At 47.2% G+C, this 19,164-nt stretch overlaps 1 protein-coding gene across 2 annotated transcripts in view; it reads left to right on the plus strand.

The window, feature by feature from the left end:
* Positions 1–19,164, plus strand: part of PLXNA2 (plexin A2) — a 312,031-nt gene that overhangs the window by 22,040 nt on the left and 270,827 nt on the right. The gene's annotated exons all lie outside the window — the stretch shown is intronic.

A 19,164-nucleotide genomic window follows, 5' to 3' on the forward strand; every position in this document is an offset into this window, starting at 1 on the left:
TTCCCAGCTAGCTGGAGCGTTAAATGCCCTGTGCGTGTTTCTATGTGAAAACTGTAGTGTTTAAAGGTGCAACTGGATTCCACCCTTCAGAGCTGGGCTAGCAGGAGTATCTTCAGTTGGGGACAGAGGCACCTTGGCAGAGCTGTGTATGGGACTCGACCAAAGCTCCTCATCTCATCGTGCCTGGCTGTTATCTGCACTCAGTCCCTCCTCTTCGTGGATGAAACAAAGACTCATGAACTGTTCTGGCAGCGTGATAATTAACCATTCAGGGCCCAGCATGTGGGAGGGTGTCAGGCCTCTTTAAGTGAATTACTTATAACTACTTTTATTTATTTGTTATTTCTTTAGCTTTAACAATTAAAAAAAAATAAAGCCCAAACAAAAAGCTGTAGGTGTCCTAGTAATTACCTTTTATCTTACAATATCATAATGATTTCAGATCATATCACACTGTGTAATTTTAGTTTGCATCAAATTCTGAAGTACGCCATTGGACTGACTGTTCAACTGTGAGAACAATATCTGGATTTTATAAAAAAAACACCTTGAACTTGATGTTTTCTTGAAACTGATGATGAAATCTGGGGAGACTAAATTGCAAGAGCATCTCGCAGTTAGTCTGGATGAAATGATTTAAGGCTTAGAGCTTCAGTTTTCTCATATGTAAAATGGGGATAATGAGACTGACCTCCTTTGTCAAGTGCTCTGAGATCCATTTATGAGAAGTGCTCTATTAGATCTAGGTATTATGTGTTGTTGAATTACAGCCCTGCACTCAGACCACATGTTGCGTGGGTTACTAGTATTGATCCACTGAAGGAAGCCCTGGACCATTTTCTGACTGTCATGGAGCAGTTTCTACATGAGACTGGCCTTTCCTCGCAGTGTGCAGAATTTTATCTTCATATGTCGTTGGAAAACGTCAGCATTTTGGTTCTGGAGAAGAAACCTTCGTCCAATGTATTGGGGCTTTCACTACCGGTGGAAACAAGCTAAACACGCTCTTCTGGATGCGAAGTAACTTTTCTGAGTGGTAGAGCAGATAGATACTGTTCTGTATAAGAGTAGAGCTCAACCTAACAATCGTGTGGAGTCTGCAAACCAGGATCCAATATTTTAATCACTGCAGTTATACCTAAAGATGAGGGCAGAGCCGCAGAGTTCAGATCTAGAATGGAAACTTCCCCAAGTTCAGGAGTGTAGAGGTGGGCCGGAACTAGTTACAAAATTAAGATTTCGTGAAATTCTGATGCTTTAGAGATCAAGAATGAAATCCTGGCCCCACTGAAGTTGATGGCATGGGAGTTTTGCCATTGACTTTGATGGGACCAGGATGTCACTCCAGGTTTATTCTCTGAAAAGCTCCCAAAAGTTCCAGTGCTGATCTGAACTTCTTGACAGCTGTCTTGCAAGAGTGGGCTTTTTGCTAAGTTTCTGGCCCTTGCTGTTCAGGTTCTGGATGGGAAACCTGTGGAGAAATGCTTAACCGAGCCTTTTGGAACCTCTAGAGAAGTCCCGATCTCTCTTTCCCCCCCCCCCCCCCACCTCCCCCGGTCAGATTAGGTTCCAGAAATGTTCTCAAGTTTGTGTGGCAGGTAGAGGTGGACAAGGGCCCTTCCCTAATGGGCATAGCTGCTCTGTAGATAGAACGCGGAAAAGTTCTAATTGGGAACAGTCTGGTTCCTTGACTTTGGGGGCTACATTTTCTGGAATGGCAACTGATATTTATTTTTTGAATTAGGGCATGTTTACTCTTGAAGCTGGAGGTACAAATTCCAGCTTGAGGAGACATACGTGTAGTAGCTCTGGTCAAGCAAGCGTAATAAGAGGAGAGTGTAGCCCCAGCATTGCAAGCGGAAGAAGGGACTAGCCTCCCCAAATACGATCCCGTCTGGGACACTAAGCATACTCAAGCAGCTAGCCAGTCCTGCAGTACACGCCACCCCAGCTCCGCTGCTGGTTTTATCTTGATCAGAGCCAGTGCAGGTATGCTTCCTTGAGCTGGAATTTACACCTCCAGTTCCAAGTATAGACGTACCCTTAGAGTAGTGAGAAGAGGCCCCAATGTGCAAGGCACGGTACAAACAGAGTGAGAAAGTGTCCCTGCCCCAAAGAACTTGCAATCTAAATACACAAGATAGATTAAAAAGTGGGAGGGGCAACAGATGCACAGAGATGGAGTGACTTTCCCAAGGTTAAACCAAGGTTCAGTGGCAGAATCAGGTACCGAATCCAGGTTTCCTGAATCCCAATCCAGTGCCCCATCTATTAGACCACACCGTCTTCCCTGATAGGTCTGGGAAACCCACCGATCAGGGCATCTGTTCTACAGAGATACATGCAAGGCACCTGGGCTCCCACTTATTCCAGAATGGAGCATTTATTAAACAGATAAACTCTTTATCTGCCCCTCTTCCCAGTCATCCCTTTGTATTGCTATATGTTGAACTGGAATCAACACACAGAAAAGAAGTCACGATGGTAAAGGCATCAGATTGCTCCAAATTGATGGTCCTTGTATTTTAGTTTATACCATGTAGCTTGTAAGGCCTGCCCTTTTGATGACCCTTTTTACCATAAAGGGAATACTGGGGAATTTCTGACATGCTGGTGACATATGGAGGAGGTCAGCAGGGTGAGCCAGCATAACTCCCTGCTCCTGGCCTCATGGTAATGAATCTTAGTTTGATTGTACACAGCACGTGGGGCAGAATCAACCAGCGGACTAGAAAGTGCTCAGCAGGGGGTAACTGTAGCCAACCCCCCTCCCCAAACTCTTAAATTTCTGAAGAGGCTTCATAAGTCAGTAAGACAACTCCAATCTTTCATGGTGTTAAGAGAAAAAGACAAACACGAGAAGGGTTTTTATTTTTTTGCTAAGCATCTCTCAAGACTCTGTGTGGTTCCCAGGCCTTGATTGCAGCACATTGGGACAAACTGAGAAAAAAAGCATAGAGGAGTTAGGTGATGGAAGCATATCTCTGTACAGGTTAGAAGTTGATCAGTATTTAAATGCTGTGCCTTACTTCTCCCAGCTACTTGTCTTTGTGAACTTCTGTCCAAGTGAATGTGGCAGGAAGTTCAGGCCCTATGTGCTGTATGGTGGTAGATACTTCTGCAGTCTGCAACATCCTCTGTGTTCCCCTGCAAGGGGGCAGAAGCATCAAGAGCCCTGCAGAAGTGCAGGTCTACCCTACGGACTCATCCAGACACCCTGACCAGATAGATCTCATTTGCTCCAGTTCATCCAAGATAAACAGGCTGAACCTCTCTCCTCCTCTCTGAAGGGAGAGAAAGAGGATCTAACAGGCAGGTATGAAAGGGGAAGTCCTGGGATTAGCTGGCACATGAGGGTGTGAGGGCCAAACTTATGTGTCCTGTTTTGAATTACAGCCTTGTTTTCAGGGCTTCATGGTTGGTGCTAAGTGATAATGTGGGAGTTGGATAAAGGGTAACTGAAATTGACAACCCGCAAAGGGTTATCTTGTATTGTATGACAGGTCCAAAGAGATTCCCACAGCCAGTTGAGTTGCAGCTAAACCGATCTCTCCTCCATCTGCCCCTCTTTCATCTGCTCAAGGTAATGACAGAGTACCTGCCAGGATTCATCCAGATAGCAAGCATGCATTCAGCTGAATGTGGTGCAGTGTCCCTTTGTGTTATGTGATGTCATTGTGAGATAGTAATGAGTCAAAAATGGAATGGGGCTTTCTATTTAACTTTCTTTCTGGAACAGAGGGACTTTGTTTCGACTTTCAGCCAGAAGCCAACAGGGATCAGAAAGACAGTTTGGAGCAACTGGCAGGGCTGTGAGTCCAGACACTTGCAAATCTGTGTGGGGTTGGATTACCAAGGGGCATTTAGGATACGGATTAAGATGTATTGCAAGAGCTGAGCTGGAAAACTAGCCAGAGCAAGCCTTCTTGTGAGGTGTTGGACACCTGTGTGTATGGCCGCTGCTTCCTTCCGATATTTCAGCAATGCTGGTCCCAGAAGGCAGAAGTAGAGAAAATGTAGTCAGATGTTTCACAAGAGTTCGGAGTTTGATTCCAGAGAAGGAAGAAGGGTCAATAGCAGGGGGATTGGGAGAGTCTCTCGGAGCAGGTTTTACATCCCCAATATCTACCCCTTTCCCTCCCTGGGCAAAATGTTGTTCTTGGATTTGTGTGCTCCCAGATACTACATTCCCAAGGTGCTCGTAAGGAGAGCTGATTAACAGAGTGTAGACCTGCTATTGGGATCTGAGTGTAACTCTCACTCCCTTGGCCTGAAGCACAAAAGGTGGCAGGCCTGCTGTCTTTGGCTTTCCCCGGACACAGTCATTTACACTAGTCACTGTGAAGTCCATGCAAAATGCACTGGTGTAAATGACGACACAAAGTGCAGGACAGTGGTGAATTGGACCCCATATAAGTGAGTGGGGAATCCAAGTTCAATTCATGTAAAACGCTACCAAATCACAATTCATAGTGTTTTGTCTCCGCAATGCCCAGGTGTAAATGACGATTCAAGACAGTGAAAAATTCTACATCTTAGGATATTTATGCCTTTCCAAATACACTGGCCATGGAATCAGCCAGGGAGCTGGAGGGCTAAATGAAAGCTGAGCACAGCCAGTCTCTACAGGGGGGAAAAGGGGGATTCATGCATAAATTAAACCCTATATGGCTAACTGTACCCTTTTAAAAAAGATTCTGTCTTAATGAAGTGAACACAGCTGCTGCACTGGCGACATCTAAATTGTTCCTTTGGTCCTGTCACTTTCTGCAGAAAATTCTCCTTTATTTCTGTTTTAATTTTCCCTTTTTTATCGCGTGCATAAAAAAACACTAATGACAATCTGCAGCGTCTGGGAGTGAGTGACAGCTGAAATAAGAAAAATGACTAATCGTGCCTCCTGCAGCCCTGTCACATGGAGATTAAATGAGTCTTTTTTTCCTTCCCCCCTCAGTGAGAATCATGGGCATTTGAATAATAATATTATAGTCTCCATTAGGATGACGGGGGGAGGGGGGGGAAATCAGCTCAGACCCATGATTATGCCTTCAATCTAATAATTATTTAAATACCAGATAACTCCTTTCAGTCTAAGTGAGGCCTTTCAGCTGCCTGGGTTTATATTGTGTCCCTGAATTTACTCTCCCTTTTACCTTGTATTGCCAAATGGATCCCACATTGCTTTTAAGGTCACATTTTAGACTAAATTATATCCTGCTCACAAAAACAAAAAAGGCATCAAATAGCATTAAGGATCCGAGTTACACTCGCCCAAGCACACCCATTTTCCACATAAGAGCATCCGACTCAGTGTTTAACTCTTCCAGCTGTGAATAGCTGCCCTCCGACTTCTCCACTGGCTCCTGATTGAACTGAAAATTGCCCTCCTTGGGTTTTGAAGCTCTCTGTGCCACAAAGCCCATCTTATCTGTACTGCACTCTGCACAGGCCTCCTGTCTGTGCCCTCACACAATCTCATCATCCCTGGTGCCAGATCCACTTTCTCTGATGCGTCAGGCCTCAGGGATAACCTCCTCGTACACTGGTACTCTTTAAATCTCCCCTGAAAGTGCACCTTCTTCTCTTTAATGTTTCTCTCTCTGGGTTAATATAAACAGTAGCTTTGCAAAACCCATTGAGAGTGTAGTTGTTGTGAAAGGCACTTTGCAAAATCAGGCACATCAGAGAGCTGGCCAGACCATGACAATTCTGGTTTACAAAAAATGTTGACATTTGTTTTCGTTCCTGGTTGTAATGCAAACCGAACTTTTCAAAGGGTTCTATGAAACAAAATTTCTTTCCTTCCAACAAGGAACAAAAATACATTTCAAAACTGTGAAACATTGTGCACCATGGAACTTTATTTTCCATCTTCGTTTTGCATAGTGCATTTTCTGATCAAAAAGGCTAGATTTTCATGCGCGCTCTTTCTCTCCCCCCTATGTCCTTTTTCATCAAAATCTTTATGTTTTTGGGAAACACTTCAGATTTAACAAAAAGGCTTTTTTCTTTTATGACAAACATGTCATCAAAAAGTTTATCACCAGCTCTCGCACGTTGGCAATGAAGTGAGGATCAGGAGGATGGGGTTATACTTGTGGTCTCCTTCCCTCTCGCAGATTGGTGGCTGTAAGGTATTAGCAAAAAGAAAAGGAGTACTAGTGGCACCTTAGAGACTAACCAATTTATTTGAGCATAAGCTTTCGTGAGCTACACTCACTTCATCGGATGCATTAGACACCTTGAACAGGGTTTCCAAGTAGCCTCAGGGTGCATCTCACTGGGGGGGGGGGGGAAGGTGTGTTCTCATCATGTTAGCCGACACATGGTAACAAATTTGAGGTAAACTAGTGAAAACAAGACAGTTTGTAGTTTGAATATGAGTTAGCAGATAAAAGTAAACCTTCGGCTCGCTCCTACTCTTCACCTCAATCTCCTGGCATTTATGAGAATAACCAACTGCCTTCTCTTTTTGCTAGGATTTTACCACGTGCGAGCTTACACATGGGAAGAACATACCCTTTATCATCGACTTGTCTACCCTGAAAATATTGCAGCGGCACAGCACCGTACTCCGCTTCCCCGAGAGGCAGTAACTGGATTGGCAGGAGAATTCTTCCGTCAACCTAGCGCTGTCCACGCCTGAGATTAGGTTGGTTTAGCTCCGTCGCTCGCAGATGTGGATTTTTCAAACCCCTGAGCGACGTAGTTGGACCAGCCTAATTTCCTAGTGTAGACATGGCCTCAGTGAAGACAAGGCCTAGGGGACTTAGGCACACAACTCCCATTGCATGTCAATGGAATTTAGCTGCCAAACTCCCTCCTTGGACAATCGCAGCCCTGGTTCCTTGGTTACTTGAATAATATTGATTTAGTACTCATTTGTTCCCTAAATAAATGTTTATCCTCCTCTGCCCCTTCTGAGAGAGTGATGTTCACAAGAGCACGCAGTGCTTAGGGTGACCAGATAGCAAGTATAAAAAATCGAGGCGGGGGTGGGGGGTAATAGATGCCTATATAAGAAAAAGCTCCCAAAATTGGGACTGTCCCTATAAAATCGGGGTATCCGATCACCCTACCATCGCTAGTAAGGGGGAAGGAGGTAGCTGAGTTCCCTTAAGCAAGAATTTCTCATGGCCCTCTCCAATCCAATGAAATTCTTTCTTTGCTTTCTAAATTTCCATCAGGATGAGTGTCCTCTGCCATCGAAAACCCACTTGCCTTGGTATGGGGTAGAGAGAGGTGCTTTTTGATGGAGCTGTGTTTAGTGGGGCGGGGGGGGGGGAGGGGGAGGAGGGATCTAATTTGGCCTTGGAGACCATCATTTACTGAGAAATCTTCTCTATACAGCAATGACCAGAGTTCCCTTCTGACATGCACCGTCCCAGCCAATAACTCTGTTGTGGCTAGGGGGTATTGGGTTCTGAGATGGCACAATTCAGGAGTTCACCTGGTATACTGTGATACATAGGGAGCAGCGGGACGATTCTTTCTTACACAATAAACTGATCAAACTGGAGTTATTCAGCAGCCTGCCCTGGCTATTGCTCAGTGGGATCCTTGTACCTACACATCCGGAATCTGTTTAAATGTTTTCCTTTGTTCCTCCCCTGCGTACAGTTTCCTGGTATTTCCTTCTGCCTAAAACAACAAGGCAGGACATTCCTAGCCTGCAACTTTGTTGCTAATTTCACATGCAAGCCGCTCAGTGTCTCTCTTCAGGCTGTGCTGTCATTTTATCCAAGAAGAAAGCTGCCCGGAAAGGGTGGCGCTTGCGATCAGGTCATCAGTGTTTACTGCAGGTTATCGGCAACTCTTGTATGCCTGAAAAGCAGTTAGCAGCGTGGAGAGCCTTCCTCAGAGCAGAGACTCAGAAGCCACTTGATTCTGCCCTTTTGAAATGTTCTTTAGCCAGAAAAGGGAGAGTTTTTTTAAAAAACACTTGCTTGGAAAATTAATGAGAGGAAATGTGCGAGTGAGGCTGATCTGAAAGGTTAGCTGGCAACTCTGGCTGCTGGCTCTGTTCTGTTTCCACTCTCTCATTCAAGTTCAATGCAGAGTGACTCCTCTTCTGCTACAGCCTTCCTTACAATATCAGGAGCCACAGCTTCACGTGGAGTGAGACCGCAGATTGCCACAACCAGAGGTAAAGTTTAAGGTATCGGAAATACGAAGTGGGCATTTCAGGGAAGTATCACTTAGAGCAATTACAGGCTTCTAGTTCGGCTACCTCTGCCCTGTCTTATCGCTAACAATGAGATTAGAGATAGCTGTTCGGGGATTGAGCGCCTTATTTACCTTTCAAAAACACCCGTCTCTCTTCCCAAGGTTAGGAAGCTGAAAGAGAAACCTGTCTGTTCGGTGACACTTGCTTGTGAGTGGTACATTTTTGGGAGCGTTAGCAATTTAAATGCCGAAAACAATATCCCAGTCAATCAAATCTTCATTTGCCTGCAAGTGAGAGCGCTGAGTTGGGGAGCTCTGGAGAGTAAAGTCCTGTCTTTATTTATCGCACAGGCAATAGCAGTGCAAGCTCTCTTACTCTGAAGTGGGGGAAACCACATATAAGACACAGAGAAATTCAGTCCGTGGTTTCTAAGGCCTTGCGTCAGTGTAACTGTGCCAGTGCAGAGCCCTGGTGTAGATGCCTTGCAATGGTAGAAACTCTGGTTTACATGACTACACCTCACCCCTACGCTGCCTTAGCACAAGTTACAATTCACACCAATACAGCAGGCCTATACTACGGGGACTGCATTGATTTAACTGCATTTGTTGTAGCCAAACACCCTGAGTAGCAAAGACTTAACACTGCCGACTAATGGAGCAGGCAATTTTAATATAGACTGCGAAACGAACTCTTTCTCCTGAGAGTGATTCAATAAACCAAAGCCTGAAATGCTAAGCTGGAGACGAGCACATCTTGCACTGGGAAAGTGTGATATGACTGGCTGCTGCAATCGTCCCGTCCTCGGATTTGTAGGGATGGAGAATTATGCATTGTGGGCCATTTCTCCAAACTGATCTACTGTTCCATCCCTAGCCATTTAGATTGCTACAGTAATGGGCAGTATCGAATCTCCTAAGATGTGCTCTGAATTAGCCAATTAGCCATTCACATACATCACTTAGACAACTTGAAAATGTTTCATCTTTCCAAATCCCAGCGCTGGTTTGGAAACAGCATTGGTCTAGGGAGTAAAGGAGCAAACTAAAGAGGTAGGACACCAGGGTTTTATCCCCCTTTCTATCACTGATTTGTGCAACCCTGGAAAGTTATTCTCTGTACCTTTGTTTCCCCCTCTGTAAAATGGGATAAGGATACTTGTCCCAACTTTGCAAAGGCCAAATAAAGGCCTTCGTGAAATGCAAAACCTTCCGTGCTGGAGCCATCAGAAGAGTTATTCCCAAGCACTGCAAAGTACACTTTAGGCTTTGCTGCTAGTGCCCTAGGGCTCCCTCTTGCTACCTCGGTGATGTGCCTCTGTGCTGGGTCTCAGTGCACCTCTGTTTCTGCCTTTTCTTCCCTGTGAGCGCTCTCTGCTCTGTCCCACAGTGACTCCTGGGCTGCTCCAAATGGCTTGAGCCCACACTGCTGAATGGGAGGTGTTTAGACAATGGATGGTACAGCCAGAGTCTTAGCCTGGTAAATTAACAGGAACGTTCAAAAAGAGGGTGAAACCCACTTTGGAATGGTTTCAGAGTAGGAGCCGTGTTAGTCTGCATCCGCAAAAAGAAAAGGAGGACTTGTGGCACCTTAAAGACTAACAGACCTTGCTTGCCGAGGCGGACCCTTCCAACTCTGCTGTGTCACAGCCCTTAACCATTAGCGTTGGTTGGGACGTCTGTGATGGGAGGGCTCCTGCCTCTTACTGAGAATGAGGGGTGATCAGCAGGTTCTCTCAAGTGCTTATATACGAATGCACAAAGCCTTGGAAACAAGCAGGGAGAACTGGAGGTCCTGGTGATGTCAGGGAATTATGACGTGATTGGAATAACAGAGACTTGGTGGGATAACTCACATGACTGGAGTACTGTCATGGATGGTTATAAACTGTTCAGGAAGGACAGGCAGGGCAGAAAAGGTGGGGGAGTAGCACTGTATGTAAGGGAGCAGTATGACTGCTCAGAGCTCCGGTACAGAACTGCAGAAAAACCTGAGTGTCTCTGGATTAAGTTTAGAAGTGTGAGTAATAAGAGTGATGTAGTGGTGGGAGTCTGCTATAGACCACCGGACCAGGGGGATGAGGTGGATGAGGCTTTCTTCCGGCAACTCGCAGAAGCTACTAGATCGCACACCCTGGTTCTCATGGGTGACTTCAATTTTCCTGATATTTGCTGGGAGAGCAGTACAGCGGTGCATAGACAATCCAGGAAGTTTTTGGAAAGCGTAGGGGACAATTTCCTGGTGCAAGTGCTAGACGAGCCAACTAGGGGGGGAGCTTTTCTTGACCTGCTGCTCACAAACAGGGAAGAATTAGTGGGGAAAGCAAAAGTGGATGGGAATCTGGGAGGCAGTGACCATGAGATGGTCGAGTTCAGGATCCTGACACAGGGAAGAAAGGTAAGCAGCAGGATACGGACCCTGGACTTCAGGAAAGCAGACTTCGACTCCCTCAGGGAGCGGATGGGTAGGATCCCCTGGGGGACTAACATGAAGGGGAAAGGAGTCCAGGAGAGCTGGCTGTATTTCAAGGAATCCCTGTTGAGGTTACAGGGACAAACCATCCCGATGAGTCGAAAGAATAGTAAATATGGCAGGCGACCAGCTTGGCTTAATGGTGAAATCCTAGCGGATCTTAAACATAAAAAAGAAGCTTACAAGAAGTGGAAGGTTGGACATATGACCAGGGAAGAGTATAAAAATATTGCTCGGGCATGTAGGAATGAAATCAGGAGGGCCAAATCGCACCTGGAGCTGCAGCTAGCAAGAGATGTCAAGAGTAACAAGAAGGGTTTCTTCAGGTATGTTGGCAACAAGAAGAAAGCCAAGGAAAGCGTGGGCCCCTTACTGAATGAGGGAGGCAACCTAGTGACAGAGGATGTGGAAAAAGCTAATGTGCTCAATGCTTTTTTTGCCTCTGTCTTCACTAACAAGGACAGCTCCCAGACTGCTGCGCTGGGCATCGCAACATGGGGAGTAGATGGCCAGCCCTCTGTGGAGAAAGAGGTGGTTAGGGACTATTTAGAAAAGCTGGACGTGCACAAGTCCATGGGGCCGGACGAGTTGCATCCGAGAGTGCTAAAGGAATTGGCGGATGTGATTGCAGAGCCATTGGCCGTTATCTTTGAAAACTCATGGCGATCAGGGGAAGTCCCAGATGACTGGAAAAAGGCTAATGTAGTGCCAATCTTTAAAAAAGGGAAGGAGGAGGATCCTGGGAACTACAGGCCAGTCAGCCTCACCTCAGTCCCCGGAAAAATCATGGAGCAGGTCCTCAAGGAATCAATCCTGAAGCACTTACACGAGAGTAAAGTGATCAGGAACAGTCAGCATGGATTCACCAAGGGAAGGTCATGCCTGACTAATCTAATCGCCTTCTATGATGAGATTACTGATTCTGTGGATGAAGGGAAAGCAGTGGATGTGTTGTTCCTTGACTTTAGCAAAGCTTTTGACACGGTCTCCCACAATATTCTTGTCAGCAAGTTAAAGTAGTATGGGCTGGATGAATGTACTATAAGGTGGGTAGAAAGTTGGCAAGATTGTCGGGCTCAACGGGTAGTGATCAATGGCTCCATGTCTAGTTGGCAGCCGGTGTCAAGTGGAGTGCCCCAGGGGTCGGTCCTGGGGCCGGTTTTGTTCAATATCTTCATAAATGATCTGGAGGATGGTGTGGATTGCACTCTCAGCAAATTTGCAGATGATACTAAACTGGGAGGAGTGGTAGATACGTTGGAGGGCAGAGATAGGATACAGAGGGACCTAGACAAATTGGAGGATTGGGCCAAAAGAAACCTGATGAGGTTCAATAAGGATAAGTGCAGGGTCCTGCACTTAGGACGGAAGAACCCAATGCATAGCTACAGACTAGGGACCGAATGGCTAGGCAGCAGTTCTGCGGAAAAGGACCTAGGGGTTACAGTGGACGAGAAGCTGGATATGAGTCAGCAGTGTGCCCTTGTTGCCAAGAAGGCCAATGGCATTTTGGGATGTATAAGTAGGGGCATAGCGAGCAGATCGAGGGACGTGATCGTTCCCCTCTATTCGACATTGGTGAGGCCTCATCTGGAGTACTGTGTCCAGTTTTGGGCCCCACACTACAAGAAGGATGTGGCTAAATTGGAGAGAGTCCAGCGAAGGGCAACAAAAATGATTAGGGGTCTGGAACACATGACTTATGAGGAGAGGCTGAGGGAACTGGGATTGTTTAGTCTGCGGAAGAGAAGAATGAGGGGGGATTTGATAGCTGCTTTCAACTACCTGAGAGGTGGTTCCAAAAAGGATGGTTCTAGACTATTCTCAGTGGTAGAAGGTGACAGGACAAGGAGTAATGGTCTCAAGTTGCAGTGGGGGAGGTTTAGGTTGGATATTAGGAAAAACTTTTTCACTAGGAGGGTGGTGAAACACTGGAATGCGTTACCTAGGGAGGTGGTAGAATCTCCTTCCTTAGAAGTTTTTAAGGTCAGGCTTGGCAAAGCCCTGGCTGGGATGATTTAATTGGGGATTGGTCCTGCTTTGAGCAGGGGGTTGGGCTAGATGACCTCCTGAGGTCCCTTCCAACCCTGATATTCTATGATTCTATGATTCACTTCCAGCATCACTTCATTGCCAGTTAGTACCTGGGTTATGCGCATTGACACTTGCAACTGAATTACAGTGCTCGTTTCAGAGTCATTTTGCTGGATCCTGCAGGCTGTTTGTTTTGGGAAAGGGGCCAGCACCAACATCTGTCAAAGACACCAAGGCAATGTGTAAAGGAATAATGAGGAGGTGGTTCTCTTAAAATCCCAGCGGTCAAGTATAGATGTGATTCCCTCCCAAGATATCGCAGGGTGAATTATTTGCTAATACAGTTAGATCTTCCTCTTGAAATCTGCCTTCCTAGGTCCTTATGTCGCCCTCATTCCCATACGATCTGAGAGCCCCTCATAATTATTACTGGATGTTATCTTCACGACACTCCTGTGCAGTGGGGAAGTATCACCCCTGGTTTGCCGATTGGGAACTGAGGCACGGAATAAGTGATTTTACCCAAGGAGTCTTTGGCAGAGCTGGGATGTGAACACCGGTCTCCTGAGTCCAAGTGCAGTTTAGTGCCCTACCCAATATACCTTCTTCCCTTGCCATCTGGATCAATTGTTTATTCCCTGGTGGATCTGGACAATACGTGAAGGGTTACAGCTCTCAGACACCTCTTCTTTTATACCCCAAATTACCTCCAGCCACCACAAACATGGTGTTCCTGTTGCTCTTGTGGAACAATTTGCATCAGAAATATGGGGTGATGACACTGAAGCTTTTGTGGAAGATTATGATTGTCTTAAAGCACTAAATCCTGCATTGTGTATTTGACCCGTTCTGGTGGTCCTTTTAGCCCGAAGCGTGGCTTAAAACATCAGGTTTGAAATACTTAGACTCCCTGGCACAACAGGTGCAATCAGATCCCAGCGTGGCTGACTCAGCTCTTCATCCTTCCATGGAAGCTACATTGATTTCCATGCAGTTTGCTGCACAGCCTTGTCTGCGCTAGAATTTTTTGGGTTAAAATTTCCAGCTGTTCAGCTCTACCAGTAATACCCGCAGCAGGACAGGTGCTGCAAGCCACAGCAGCCAGAGTTCTAATCACCATACCAGCTAAACCTGCTCTGAGCATGGCTAGGTGACACTGATTAAAAACCCAGTAGCTAATCTATACCTTTGTCCCACCATCATCGGAGAAGTATTTGCCTTTTGGAGAAGAGCTTAAAAACTATATTCTGTCTGACTATTTAAAGAACATATGGTTCTTTTCATGAAAGGAGACTTTTCCCCTCGTATCACTGGCCAGAATTTCTCTCCTTCCCCCATCCTGTATGCCAGTCCTGTTCCCAGGTAGAAGTGTAGCCTTGTGACTAAGGCACTGGGCGAGGACTCGGGAGATCTGGCTTCAATTCCTGACTGCCCCAGGCTCCCTATGTGACCATGGACAAGCCACATAATCTCTCTGGGGAAGATTTGCAAAAGGCAGTTAGATGCAAGTCAGAGTCAGTGGGAGTGGGTGCTTTTGAAACGCTCCCTCTTTGTGCCTCATGTCACCATCTGTGAAATAGAAATGATGCTTCTTTTTTCCTGCCCTAGGACGTGTCTATTTCGATTGCAAGCTCTTTGCAGCAGGGACTTGCAATGGAGCCTCTGCGAGCTACCAGGGCATGAGTAATAGTGCTAGAAGGTGTGGCATGTGTGTAGAACTTTGAGACCCTTAGGCATAAAAGGCACTATAGAAGTATAAGGACTCATCTAGTCTCATTTTTAAGGGTCTGTGTCCCACCCTTGGGCTCAAGTGGCTGAGGAAGGGGATGAATGGTCAGGATAGAGCAGAGAAAATAATTTAGACGGGGGCTGGGGGGGAGGAATAGAAAGGCTTTTTAAAAAAAAAAATCCCTCTACTTCTCTGTGCGGTCCCGGAAGGGTGGATGAAACACGCTCTGCTGTAAGCCTGCATCACGCAGACAGCGCTTTCCCAAGGCAAGCCGCCTGTTTCCTAAGGAAATCCCAGCCTTACGGTTCCTAATTCCGCTTGACAGCTGACTAAGTGTATGTGTTAGGGAAGTGGGGGAAGGGATGTCAGAATGGCTCCAGCTCCACCCCACTGTTGTCCCCCAGGCCCAGACTAGACCCCCGTCAGCTTTGAAATGGTCCTGTTGTCAAGAATCTGGAGGGAGGGAGTGTTGATGAGGTGTGGAATGATCTGTGCAGCTCAAGGAGAGGGAGAAGGATGAGGAGTTAGGGCTGCTAGGGCGAGGGGAGATCAGGCTGCAGCATCTCTCCCTTTTTGGGAGGCCAGTGCATGTGATCGATATACCAGCCGCCGTTCCTTCTGTTGGAGTGACAGATGGGCACTGCAGAGCCCTCCTCACTCACTGTCCATGACACTCAGGGTACGTCTACGCTGCAAAACCAAAACCCCTGTGGCAGCGACTCTGAGTGTGGGTCAACTGACTCAGGCTCGTGCTATAGTGTTAAAACTAGCCGTGTAGATGCTCCTTGTCGGGCATGAGCCTGGGGTCTGAGGATACCCCTCCCCCCTTGCTGGGTTTCAGAGCTCAAGTGGGGATGTCTACACTGCTGTTTTTAGCACTGTAGCATCAGCCCTGCAAGCCTGGCTCCTTTGACCCTGGCTCTGAGACTCGCTGCCACGGGGGGGGGGGGGTTGTTTTACAGTGTAGACATACCCTGAGGTTCCCAAGAGCCTCAGGGCATGTCTACACTAGAAGCTGTGGGGGAGTGATTCCCGGTTCAAGGAGACGTACTTGCGCTAGCTTTGACCAGCTAAAGTGCTAAAAATAGAGTGTAGCCCCGGCAGCATGACCAGTGGGAGGGGCAAGCTGCCCCGTAGATGTACCCCTCCTAGACCCTAGGCACATATTTGGGGCAGCTAGCCTCTTCTCATGCCACCACAGCTATGCTCTATTTTTAGCATGCTAGCTTGATCAGAGTTAGCATGGGTATGTCTCCAGGAGCTGGGAATCACCCCGCCCAGCTCAAAAGGCAGACATACCCCTTGACACTTGAAACTTGGACTTCTAGTTACTTTGGACAATGTTACCCCCATCATCTCACTGCAGCTTCACCACTGCACAAAGGGAAGGAGCGAGGGCTCTCAAGTTGCCCCTTCTTACTCCAATGCCCCTGCGGTTAGCATCTGACAGCTTATCCCCTTTTCAGTCCCTCCTTAGAACCTACCTCTGCTGGGATCACTCCTGTCTGGTACTGGGTGGGGGGCTTCTGCTTTTCTGTACAGCTGTGCTCACTCTACTGCTGCCTCAGCCTCCCAATCCGCACCCCCATTTGTCTGTTGCTTCCTGTCTGACACTCAAACTGTAAACTCTCTGGGCAGAGTAGTCGGTGGCTCTGTCTGCGGCACACGTAGACATAGGCCCATTGGCTTTGCTCTGGCTAGCTCCAGCAGCAGGAGCAGTGAAGCTACAGCACCATGGACTTTGGCACAGGCTAGCTGCCGAAGAACCTCGGGTCTCAGGGGAGTTGGACAGGCTGAGCTTCGCTGCTGCTCATATCCGTGCTAACTCGGGAATGGCTACACAAGCTGTAAGTGCACTTCCGACTGTAGTGCAAACATACCCTTTCTTACGTCTCTGACCAGTGCCTTCACCGGAGGGGTACAGAGCCTTGACTAGGGTTTCTAGGCTCTATCATCATGCAGTTAATTAATACTAATGAGCCAGAAGTGCTGAGGTGCCGAGACAGGCTGTTGCCATAGTACTTTGGGCAAGCCAAGAATCCTGGAAGCCTGGCGTGAACTGCCCTGCTTAGAAGACTCAAGCGGTTTGGAAAATTAAGATAAACTTCAGAGAAGCATCTGAATTTCCAGGGGGGCTCATCTGAATCCAATCCACGTCCTGAGCCTGGTGAGGCTGGTGTGTCACTAGGGCATGCCGTGTGGCATGCTACTGTTGATTCACTCGTCAGTTATTCATGCAGCCAAACACACCCTGTTCCAGCAGCAGCGACCCCACCACTGCTCCCTTCTCACAGCTACTCATATGACAGCCATAGCTGCAGAGTAGAAGCCTCTTTCACTTGTCCACGGCCAATGAGAGCTTTGGAAGCAGAGGATAAGTGGAAGTCCTGAACACACTCTGCCCACCAGTCTGAGCAGCTGATGACCGGCATTCAGATCAAAAGGAGACAAAGGAAGGAAAGTCAGTGTGGGGGGAGTTGCATGGTTCCTCTCAGCTCCTGTCTGTCGGAGCAATTCAGTCACTGCCCTGCTGACACTAAAGAGCCAAGACTGACCTCAATCAGGTTGAGTCTCAGCCCGAGGGGAGGAGGAGGAGAAAAGCTCAGTGCAGCTAAGCACTTTGCTGCTGGGAGAATTCCAAGCAGCTCTCATCTAGTATGATCATCTAGGTACAGAGAGGGGCTGGGAGCCAGGACTGCTAGGTTCTGTTCCTGGCTCTGCCACAGTCTGACTGTGTGGCCTTGGTCAAGTCACGTAACTTCTCTGTGCTTCAGGTTCCCTGCTGGTAAAATGGGGATAGTACAAATTTTCTTCACAATGGGTTGTGAAACTTAACGAGAGGTGTACAGGTGGGCTGGAGAAAGGCAGAGTTTTTTTTCAGTTTCCCATTTTCAGTTTCCCATTCCATGAGGGTGGAAGGAAGGGGAGTGGGCCAAATTCAGAAGGATGAGAAGAGGCAGCTCATGCCATTTCTAGAAGGCAGAGGGGTAGGAGAGGAGAATGGCTGAGATCCTAAATTGTCATGTCCCTTTTAGCAGCAAGTGGACATTTGCTTGTGCCAGCCCAGGTTCTGTGCCCATGGCCCCTGCCTACTCCAGCAGTGGTATCTAGCCTTGGCAAAGAGGCATCTGCTCCTTCCTCTGTGCAGAAGGTGACCAATCCCGCTGATGCAAGGGAGGGTTCTCTGTGCCCTTTCCTTGCTCAGATACAGGTGGTTTGGGGAGCTCTCACTTCCTAACAGCTTTGGTTGGCTGGTTTTCGAGGGAGGATGGAAATCATGGTGTCCTCTCTGTAGCTCCTTTCTGCTTTTGAACTTCCCCATCTAGTTGCCCCAGTATGGAATCCTGAGTACACCTTTCCCCATCCCTCTGGAGTCTCTCTCCCTTCCTCCCACTACCCTTCCTTCAATTTACCCCTCAGCCAGCGGGGCAGGGCAAAACACCAGTGCCACTGCCTGAATACTGCAGTGATGAGGCAGCTTCAGGGTGGATACTACCTTGCAAAGCGTTACCTCTTTCCCAGACTCTGCTTCCTCTGCCTCACTGATTTGGTTTCACAGGTCCCATTCAGACTGGAGTTTCTCAAGTGCATGCTTTAGGGCAGGGCTGATCTTGGGGTGTGGGTGCTTTTGTGGACTTTCGAGTAACCGCAGCAACTCAAGGTCTGATGTTCTACACGCAGGGCTAGTAGCTCTGCAGGACCAGGATAGCTGCAGGTGGCCATCCAAATACATGGGACCTTGCTGTGATCTGGCTCTTCTGGCTTATTGCCTGGATTTTGTCCATGAATCACTAGGTAGAGTAACTGCATCATCTCTTGCCACTTGCATTTTATAAAGACACAAAATCAAGTGTGGAAGCCTCCACATTTTCTTGCTGCTTCCCAAAAAGTGCTCTGGAAATGAAGGGCTCTCCTATCACCTGCCTCTTCCCTTGATCCCACTCCCATGTGAATACTCTTTCCAGCCAGCTCTTTTCCCTGAGGCCATGGGAATTTTTTGCACTGAGCTGATGACTGCAACACTTTTAATGGTATTGGTAACGGGAAGGGGAATTTTAGGGACTATAAACTGCTTTCTCCAAATAGGCATCTTCCATGTAAGGTCCTTTGCTTTCTTTCATGTCTCACCCAAACAGATTTTGGCCAGAGCTCTTTGATTGGAGGCAGGCCTTCAGCTATGTGTCTATATAGATGAAAGAAGATCTTTGTCATTCCATGGGATACTGTATTTATGATCTCCACCCATAGTGTCCAGTATATACAGGCAGTTTACTATGTAGTGGATGTTTTGGACAAGACCTTGCACCCCAAAGTCCTGTCTACTCTGCATAGGCTTTAGAGATCCCAGGATTCATTTCACAAGTGTAGGGAGTTTGTGCAAATCTCCTAGGTCAATATTTGTTCACCCAGCTACCATACCCCTCCACCTCAGAAGCAGGTGGCTGCATTTCAGTGGTGGTTGAAGTAATCCTTGGAAAAGCTGCTTAGGGATCCTTCAGGCTCAAAGGCAGCAGGGTACATAGACCTCTGCAGGGGTGAGAGGCAGAGAGGAGGCACCGTTATAAGCATGGAAAGCTTTGTTGTATAAATGCAAGTTGTACTTGTCTGCATGAAACTTTAACCTTCATCGTTAATTTAAATTATACAAGATTTATAGGCAAAAAACACCTTTTACTTATCCCTCACCGACAGTCATACACCCAGTAGGAAAAGTCCCTTCAGCCGAGATTTAGATTGATGGTTGGGTGCATGAACTGTGGAA

Source organism: Natator depressus, chromosome 21 (assembly GCF_965152275.1).
Source record: "Natator depressus isolate rNatDep1 chromosome 21, rNatDep2.hap1, whole genome shotgun sequence".
In the NCBI taxonomy this organism is placed as follows: Eukaryota; Metazoa; Chordata; order Testudines; family Cheloniidae; genus Natator; species Natator depressus.